Source organism: Melozone crissalis, unplaced genomic scaffold, assembly GCF_028551555.1.
Source record: "Melozone crissalis strain CALT ecotype California unplaced genomic scaffold, PUWL_Pcris_2 ptg000021l_1, whole genome shotgun sequence".
Classification (NCBI taxonomy): Eukaryota; Metazoa; Chordata; class Aves; order Passeriformes; family Passerellidae; genus Melozone; species Melozone crissalis.
This window is the reverse complement of record NW_026535799.1, coordinates 5,830,392-5,840,450: the sequence shown is the minus strand read 5'-3', so window position 1 is coordinate 5,840,450 and position 10,059 is coordinate 5,830,392. Positions and strand designations below refer to the sequence as shown.

At 55.7% G+C, this 10,059-nt stretch overlaps 1 pseudogene; it reads right to left on the bottom strand.

Annotated features, from left to right (window-relative positions):
* Nucleotides 1-374: 374 nt before the first annotated feature.
* On the bottom strand, nt 375-9,684 carry LOC128937683 (antigen peptide transporter 2-like; annotated as a pseudogene).
* Nucleotides 9,685-10,059: the final 375 nt, after the last annotated feature.

Sequence of the window (10,059 nt, the reverse complement as noted above, 5' to 3'; positions counted from 1 at the left end):
TAAAGACACTGGGGATGGGGACACTGGGAAAGGACTGGGGACACCAGGAGCTTGGAGTGAGCACAGCAGGAGTGAGATGAGGACGTGACACCCATGCCCAGATCCATTCCTTGGGATTGATTTCCCACCCTGTGCCCCATGTCCAGGAGCAGACATGGGGACCAGGGATCATGGGGACATGGTGGATACAGGGGATACACACACATCCAGGGAATGGGCAGACCTGGGGGACACAGTGGGGACATGGGGGACACAGGGAGTTGGGATCCTGAGGATGTGGGGAGAAGGGATTCACAGGACACTGTGACTGCGGACACCAGGAGCTGGCTGGTGACACAAACACCGGGAATGGGGACACTGGGGCTGATTCCCTTTTATTCCCTGCCAGATGCAGCCCCCTTCTCGCTGCCCATCCCGGGGCCCTCGGGCTGCCCGGTGCTGCCTCCTCCAAGGAGCAGGCGGCTGTAGGCGCCGCGGCGTTCCCGCAGCTCCGCTGGTGTTCCCGTCTCCATCACGGCCCCGCGCTCCAGCAGCACCAGGCGATTGGCCCCGTCCAGCACCCGCAGCTGGTGGGAGACGACCAGCACGGTCTTGGCCAGCCCAGTGCGCACCCAGCGCTGTGCCTGCAGCCAGAGAATGCTCTCATCCCAACCCGTCCAGCTCAGAGAACACTCATCCCAACCCATCCAGCTCATCCCAACCCATCCAGCTCAGAGAATGCTCATCCCAACCCATCCAGCTCAGAGAACGCTCATCCCAACCCATCCAGCTCATCCCAACCCATCCAGCTCATCCCAACCCATCCAGCTCAGAGAACTCCCATCCCAACCCATCCAGCTCAGAGAACCCTCATCTCAACCCATCCAGCTCAGAGAACGCTCATCCCAACCCATCCAGCTCATCCCAACCCATCCAGCTCAGAGAACGCTCATCCCAACCCATCCAGCTCATCCCAACCCATCCAGCTCAGAGAACTCCCATCCCAACCCATCCAGCTCAGAGAACCCTCATCTCAACCCATCCAGCTAGGAGAACACTCATCCCAACCCATCCAGCTCAGAGAACGCTCATCCCAACCCATCCAGCTCAGAGAACACTCATCCCAAACCATCCAATCAGAGAACCCTCATGCCAGCCCATCCAACTCAGTCCTACCCTGTCCCACCTGATCCCACCCAGTCCTGACCAACCAATCCCACCCCACTCTCAGTCCCACCCTAATCCTATCATCCTGTTCTTACCATCCCATCTCCTTGTTCTCCATCCCATCCCCATGCCCACTATGCCATCCTGCCCACACTATCCCCATTCCCACCGTCCCATCCCATACTACTCCTACCACTCCAACCCTTCCCATTGCACTCCATCTCTGTCCTCATCCCAGCATTCCCATCCCCTTGATTCCCACCCCATCCCACCCCACCCTATCGTATCTCCTTGTCTTCATCCTTTGATTCTACTTTCCTGCCATCCTACCCCCCTGGTCTCTATCCCATCCTACTATCCTGTCCTATTTCTCCACTTCGTTGACCCACACCAGCCCATCCAATCCCTGTCTTCATCACATCATTCCCACTCCATGCCAATCATTATCCCTTATTGCCACCACCTCATCCCACCATCCCATTCCAGCCATCCCATCATACCCCATTTTCACCAACTGCACCCCTATCCACACCAACCCCCTCCATCCCACCCCACTCACCGCTCCATCATCTCCATCATCCAGCGCCTCGTCGAGGATGAGCACGGCCGGACACTGGAGCAGAGCCCAGGCCAGGGCCACATGGTGCCGCTCCCCCGCCGCCAGCCACCCCCCGTGCTCCCCCACCTCTGTGGGAGCGACCACAGGGGATCAGTGGGGTGCAGCCCTGGAGTTCTCCCCTCTGCTCCCACCCCCCACACTCCCCCACCTCTGCGGGGGGACCCTGGGATCAGTGGGATCCCAGCACGAGAGGTTCCCCCCCTTTCCCCTACCCCCCACACTCCCTCACCACTGTGTGAGCAATCCCATGGGATCAGTGGGATCTGACCTGCGTGAGCAATCCCATGGGATCAGTGGGATGTGACCTCAGGGATCCCCCGCACACCCCACCATGTGCCACCCACTCCGCTCTCCCATCACTGCCAGAGGATCCTGGGATCAGGGGGATGTGCCCCAGGGGTGCCCCATCCATCCCCCTGGCTATCACCAGTGTCCCAGCCCCTGGATGAACTCCATGGCTCCAGCAGCAGTGGCGGCCTCCCGCAGCTCTGACTCTTTGCAGTACTCCAGCCCCAGCAGGATGTTCTCACGGATCGTTCCAGAAAACAGGACGGGATCCTGCTCCACCAGCACCACCTGCCCCAGCCCCAAGCCCTATGACGCTGTCTTGGCTCCTGGTGTCCCCACTCCTGTTCCATGACCCCATCCCACCTTGGTGTCCCCATAGTGTCCATCCCTGATCCCATTCTCCCCATCTGTGTCCCCAGTGTCCCCACCCCTGACTTCCCACTTTTCCCATCCCCATTCCTGTCATCCCCATCCCATTTCCCAATGTTCCTATCCCATTTCTTGTTGTCCCCACCCTATTCCTGATGTCCCCATCCTCTTCCCAGTATCCCCATTTCTGCTCCCATGCTCCTGTGGTCCCAGTTCCATCTCATTGTTTGTTGCAGACATCTTTTATGGAAAATCCTTTCCTTAGGATTTTTCCTCCTGAGAAGCTGACAGGCCTCAGGAACAAAATGTAAACATTGATTATCTGCTACTGTGGAATGCAACAGGTGCATCTGTGATGGGCCCATGTTGGATGTTTGTAATTAATGGCAAATCACAACCCAGCTGGTGCAGACAGAGAGCCAACCCACAAGCCTTTGTTATCATTCTTTCCTATTCTATTCTTAGCTAGCCTTCTGATGAAATCCTTTCTTCTGTTCCTTTAGTATACTTTTAATGTAATATATATATCATAAAATAATAAATCAAGCCTTCTGAAGCATGGAGTCAAATCCTTGTCTCTTCCCTCATCCAAAAACCCCTGTGAACACCATCACAATTGTCCCCTGACCCCTGTCCCCATTTTCCCCATTCCATGCCCAGTGTTCCCAGTGTCTCTGCTGTCCCACCTTGCGGTTCAGGTACTGGTGTTCATACTCTGGCAGTGGGATCCCATCCAGCAGCACCGTCCCGCTGCCAGGATCCTGCAGCCGCTCCAGCAGCGCCACGGCCGTGCTCTTCCCGCTGCCATTGGGCCCCGTCAGCACCGTCACCTCCCCAGAGCGCACCTCGAAGCTCACGTCCTGTGGGATGGGGACAGCTGTGAGAGTCTGTCTGAAATATTCCTCATCTGCCTCACCATCATCATTGGGGGACCACTGAAGAGTCCCCACTGTCTAAAATCTCTGGTTCTGAAGGAGAAAGTCACATGCCAACAAGGCCCCGAGACCTGAGAGCATTGTTAAGCTGTTGTCCACAGGTGTATTTACTATATGCTACACTGAGCCCAATGAGAAGAAGAAGGGGGCACCTTGCCTTTTTGCAACAGTAGCCTTGGAAGCTGTCCCCTCTTTGCCTGGCTGGACTTCTCCTGAGTTTTGGGTGGTCCCCCACAAAAGACCCCTCACTCGTCTTACAACTGCCGTGACAGACGGACTGAGATGTAAGAAGCCTCTCCATCAAAGACCAAGACATGAAACCCCCATGTGAAAAGGCCCCCCACACTCTTTCCAAGGACTGGGACTGAGACCCCCAACCTGGGAGAGATGTGTAGGGGAGGCAAGCTAACCAAAGCAAGATGGATGTTGCAGGTGTGAGCAGTGGACCACGAAAACAATGGCTCACGCCCACTGCTGAACATGGACTGTGTGTACCCCTTTTCCAAACATTATTCTTTCCTCCCTGAAGATACAATAAACTACCTTTGACTCGGTTGCAAAATCCATTCCCCTTCCCCCATCAAAAAAGAGTATAATTGGGGTCCAGATGGACTGCAACCCTGAGATCTCCCCGACGTAACAGGCGGATCCTCGACTGGACTGGACCAAAGGATTTTGTCTCTGCATTTGGTAGCTATATCCCCCTCCTTCTCTCTCTCTCTTTTCTAGCTCTATCTTTTTCTCTCCCTTAATCCCTCTATTGCATTTTGTTGTGGTCATTCAATAAAGCTGCATTTGTTTTATTACTGCAAACCTCCTGTGCTGTGTTGGTTTTTTTGCACCCTGAGATCAATCCATGAACTATCAAGAAACCCATTTGTAAGGACGGATTGTGACAGCAGGTGATGCCAAAATTCCCGCCCCTGGGAAACCCCACCTCCCCCCAGACCCACCTTCAGCACAGGGTGCTCTGGATTTCCAGGATATGTGAAGGAGACCTTCTGAAAAGTGACATGGCCCTGAAGCTCAGGGGGCTCCCGCGTCCCCCCGACATTCCCTGCGGGTTTCCGATCCAGGTATTCCCAGATCCTCTGTCCAGCAGCTGCATTGGTCAGGAATTCATTGAAGCCATAGAGCAGCACCTGGGGAGAAGGAAGGGGGTGGCACTGGGATGGACAGAAGCACAGTTGGATGGACAAACACGTGCATTCCATGGGATCACCTGGATATGGCTACCAACTCTGTCCTGGTACAGCAGGAAGGTGACGAGGACCCCAGGAGTGATGGATCCGTCACGGAGCTGCTGGTGGCTCCTGAAGAGCACCATGACCCGGATGGCCAGTTTGATCACCTGTAGGTGGGACAGGGATATTGCTGCCCCCAACCCACTCCTGGTGTCCCCATTCCATCTGCCCCCAATCCACTCCTGGTGTCCCCATTCCATCTGCCCCCAATCCACTCTTGGTGTCCCCATTCTGCCTGTCCCCATCCCACTCCTTTGTGTCTTTATCTCTGTTCCTGGTGGCCTCATCTCTGTTCCTGGTGTCCTCATTCCAGTTCTGGTGTCTCCATCTCACTCTTGATGTCCCTATTCCTGATCCTGATGTGTCACAGACATATTTTCTGAAAAATCTTTTCACCAGGATTTTTCTCCAGAGAAGCTGAGAGGCCTCAGAAACTAAATGTAAACAATAATGATCTGCTGCTGTGGAATGAAGCAGGTGCATCTTTGATTGGTCTCATGTGGTTGTTTTTATTTGATGATCAATCACAGGTCCAGCTGTGTCAGACTCTCTGGTGAGTCACAAGATTTTATTATTCATTCCTTTCTAGCTTTCTAATGTCTCCTTTCTCTTTCTTTAGTATATAATTTTCTTTTAATATAATATATATCATAAAATAATAAATCAGCTTTCTGAAACATGAAGTCAAGAATTTTGTCTCTTTTCTCATCCTGGGCACCTGCAAACACCACCACACTGATGTTCCCAACCTTTATCCCAGTGTCCCCATCCTGTTTCTAATGTCACCATTCCCATTCCTGCCATGCCTGTTCCTGAAGTCAATGTCCCTGTTCTGTTGTCCCCATTCCTGGTGTCCCCATTGTACTCTGAGTGGCCCCATCTCAGCCGCTGGTTTCCCATTCCCGGTCCCAGTGTTCTCATTCCCAGTGTCCTTATCCCTGACCCTGGCATCCCCCATTCTCTGCTGTTCCCATTCCCAGTTCCCCCTGACCCTGTAGACAAGGACGAAGATTGCCAGCTCCAGCTCTATCTGCTCCTTCAGCCTCAGCTCCTTGGCCAGGTTACATCTGTGCTGCTCCTCCTCCTCCTCCTCTGCTGAAAAGGTTCGGATGGTCTCGATGGCGGCAACAGATTCCTGCACCCCTGCGGCTGTGTGGGCGGATGCTTCCAGCATGGATCGCTGAAGGGCCTGTGGCAGCAACAGGGGATCTCCAACTTTCCCAGGTCACCTTCCTGGCCCACCATCCACATCCCATCCCACCACACCCACTGCATCCCCACTATTGCATTCCTGCCATCCCACGCCCTTCTCTCTCACCCTCACCATTCCCATCCATTCTCCTAATCCCACTATCCCCATCCCCACTGTCTCATCCCATACCCACCACCTTATCTCATCCTTCTCTTCTCATCCACACCAGTCCCATCTCGACCATTTTGTTCTATCCTCATGTCAGCACTCCCACCGTCTCACTCCCCTGGTCTTTATCCCCTTTCATCCCACCATTTATCGTCCTCCTTTCCATTCTCCATCCCATCCCCATTATCCCATTCCCCTCGTCATCATCCCCTTTCATCCCACCATTTCCACCTCCATCGTCCTCCTTTCCATTCTCCATCCCATCCCATCCCATCCCCACCATCCCATTCCCCTAGCCTCCATCCCAGCTCCACCATTCCCACCTTTCTTCAGTCCCCTCCCACTCTTTCCCTCCTACTCCTGACCTGTTTGTGGGTGCTCTGGATGCGGCGGGTGGCGATTCCAAGGGGCACCTCCAGCAGTGCCAGCAGTGCCAGCCCCGGTGCCAGCCCCAGCATGAATCCCCCCACCACCAGGGCCATCACCAGGCTCCGCAGCAGCTGGTTGGCTCCACTCGGTGCTGCCCTGAACACCCATGGCACTTCCATGGAAAACTGAGCCAGGAGCTCAGCTGCAGGGTGGGAAAAGAGGTTGGGATCGTGGTGGGTGAGGCCATGATCCCATCATGGATGATCCCATTTGGGATGGGAATGATGTAATGGGGAGCAGTGGGATGGGATGATGGGAATGGCTGTGGAGATGGTCAGGGTGGAATGGGGCGGGACAGGGGAAATGGGATGGTGGGAAAGGAAATGGTGGGATGGGGTGATGGGATGGTGTGAGGCAGCTGGGGATACGCAACAGGGTGGAGGCACGGGAGTGAGAATAATGGGGACAGAACAGTGGCTAGAATGGGAAAGTGGGATGGGGACAGGATGGAACACTGGAGTAGAATGAAGCCAGGAAGATGGCATAGGATGGAATTGGATGGGATGGTGGGAATGGGAATGATGGGGATGGAGTCGTGGGATGGGATAACAGACAGATGGGATGGGATGGGATGGGATGGGATGGGATGGGATGGGATGGGATGGGATCAATGGGATGGGATCAATGGGATGGGATGGTGGGAATGGGATGGGATGGGATGGGATCAATGGGATGGGATCAATGGGATGGGATGGGATGGGATCAATGGGATGGGATGGTGGGAATGGGATGGGATGGAATCGATGGGATGGGATGGTGGGAATGGGATGGGATGGGATGGGATGGGATGGGATGGGATGGGGAGGGATGGGATGGGATGGAATCAATGGGATGGGATGGTGGGAATGGGATGGGATGGAATCAATGGGATGGGATGGGATCAATGGAATGGGATCAATGGAATGGGATCAATGGGATGGGATTAATGGGATGGGATGGGATGGGATGGGATGGGATGGGATGGGATGGGATGGGATGAGATGGGATGGGATGGGATGGGATCAATGGGATGGTGGGGATGGGACTGGGTTGACAGACTAGCTGGGATGGGATGGAACAGGTGGGATGGGTCAGGTGGGATTGGGCTGGGCCGTACCCCGTTACCTGCTGGTGTTTCCTGGAAGAAGTCCAGGTCTTGGTGCACCAGGTGGGAAAAAAGCCGCAGGCTCAGGCTCTGACGGAGACTCGCCATCAACAGCATGAAGAGAGACCCCCAGCAGCCAGAAAACAGCACACTGTGGGGACACAGGAACACGGTGACATCGGGGACGCTGGGGACACGGGGACAGGCCCTGGGAATGCTCCAACCCACCTTGTGGCTCCAGCAGCCGCCACCATCCCGACAGCTCCAGCGGTGACTCCATCCCCCCTTCCGACGGCATCCAGCACCTTCCCGGTGGTGTACGGCCCCGCCATCTCCCCTGGGTGTCACCGAAGCTGCGTCACCGCGGGTGAGACCACTGACACAGGGGGACCCTGATTTGTGGGGGGCAGGATCCGGTCTGGGGAGCGGGGATCTAATTTTGGAAAGGCGGGACACAATTTGGGCAGGAGACAATTTAGAGAAGTCAGGACCCAATTTGGGGGGTTTCGTGAAAAATTTAGGGATTTTACACCCAATTTAAAGTGTCAGTACCAATTCTGGGGGGGTTCAGCACACAATTTTATGGATCAGAACCTAAACATAGGAGATCAGGACCTTAAGATCCCAGGTCTTAGAGGTCAACATCCATATTTGGGCATCAGACCATTAGTTTGATGGTCAGCACCCAATTTTGGGGGACCAACAGTCAAGTTTGCAGGGTCAGAACCCATTTTGGAAAGTGAGCACCCCATTTTTGCAGGGTCAGCACCCAACTGAAGGGGTCAACTCACAATTTAGGAGGGTCATCACTCTATTTTAGGGTGGTCATCGCCTATTTAGGAGCTCAACACTCAATTTTAAGGCACCAGCATCCAATTTGGTGGGGTATCCCAGATTGGGGGGTTCCCAATTTGGGGCTGCAGAGCCCAAATTGGGGGTGTCAACGCCTGTCACCACATGTCAACGTCCTAAGGTGATGTTAGGATGTTTGTATCCCCATCTGTGTGTTCTGTTTATGCTGGATATCATGTTCTGTGCCTTCAAGACTGGCTCTGAAGAGTGAAAGTTTTGCTTTGGTTTTGTTATCAGCCGCTCCCCCACGGCTGGCGGGACACAGACACCGGGCAGTACATGGTGCTGCTTTTGCTTTTTGCTTGGCTTTTTGCTTTTCTCTTGCTTCTGCTTTGCTCCTGCTTCGCTCTTGCTTTTGTTTCCGCTCATTATTTAGTTTAGCTAAGCAGTCTGAATTTTTCCCTCGACTGTTTCTCCTTTCCCTTTTTTCGACCTACTTGAGCCTGCTCCAGACCGGGACCTGGGAACACCGAGAGTTTGCACTTTGTGGCTGCAGCAGCTGCCCCAGGACCAGAGGGACTGAGAACAGAGTGACCACCCCCAAGAGAGACTTTGTGAATTTGTCATCTTTTTCAGAGTGGTGAAAGAGTGTTGTCATCTGGTATTGTTCATTTTGTGTGCTTTGTCTGTTAAATAAACAGGTTCTTTCCACTTCTCTCTGAGGAATCTTTCCTGAACTGGTTTGGGGACGGGCTGTGTGGGTTTGCTTTCTGGAGGGGCCCCTTTTGGAGGTTTTCTCCCAAATTTGCCCTAAACCAAGACAGTCACCCACCAACGACAGCCAGCACAAGGCAGAGGACAGCAGCTCCAAGGACGTTCCTCTGCTCCCAGGTCAGTGCCAGAGCGCGCCGGACGCTGCCAGGAGCCTTGGGGACGCCTCCGGGGGTCTCGGGGACGCTGTCGGGAGCCTTGGGGACGCCTCCGGGGGTCTCGGGGACGCTGCCGGGGGCCTTGGGGACGCCTCCGGGGGTCTCGGGGATGCTGCCGGGGGCCGGGGGCGCGGGCCAGGCCAGCACGGCCAGGGCGGCAGCGGCGTGGGTGACCCCGAGCCAGGCGGGCGCCGCGGCCACCAACAGCCCCGGGCCGGCCCCGGGCGGCCCCAGGAGGCTCTGGAAGGTTCCGAACACCGCGGGGGTGGCGGCGGCCGTGACGGCGGCCGCGGTGGCTCCGGAAGGACGGCGAGGGGCTGGCAGCCGGGTGGCCACGGCCAGGATGGGCAAGCGCAGGGCAGCCTCGAGCCACACGCCCAGCACGCCCAGCGGCGCCAGCAGCGGCACCAGCGGCACCAGTAACACCAGTGCCAGGGCGTCGGCCACCAGCAGCACGCCGGGCAGGAGAGTGGCAGGTGGCAGCGCCATGGTGGGACCGGTATGGACAGTGCTCTCTGTGGGGCTCACGAGGAATGAGCAACAGCCTGTGGAGACACCAGTTAAAACCAGTTAGGACTGGGGCGCTCTCCTGTGCACACCAGTGCTCTCAGTCTAGACTACAGTGCTCCCAGTCTGGCCCCCTGAGCTCAGCAGTCCACACCAGCGCTCCCAGTTCAGCCTGGGGCACTTCCCAGTCCAGCTTGGGGCACTCACCAGTCCACACCAGTGCTCCCAGTCCAGCCCTCTCATCTACCCAGGCCACACCAGTGTTCCCAGTCCAGCCTGGGGCGCTCTTGAGTCCAGCCTGGGGCGCTCCCCTGTCCACACCAGTTCTCCCAGTCCAGACTATGGTGCTACCAGTCT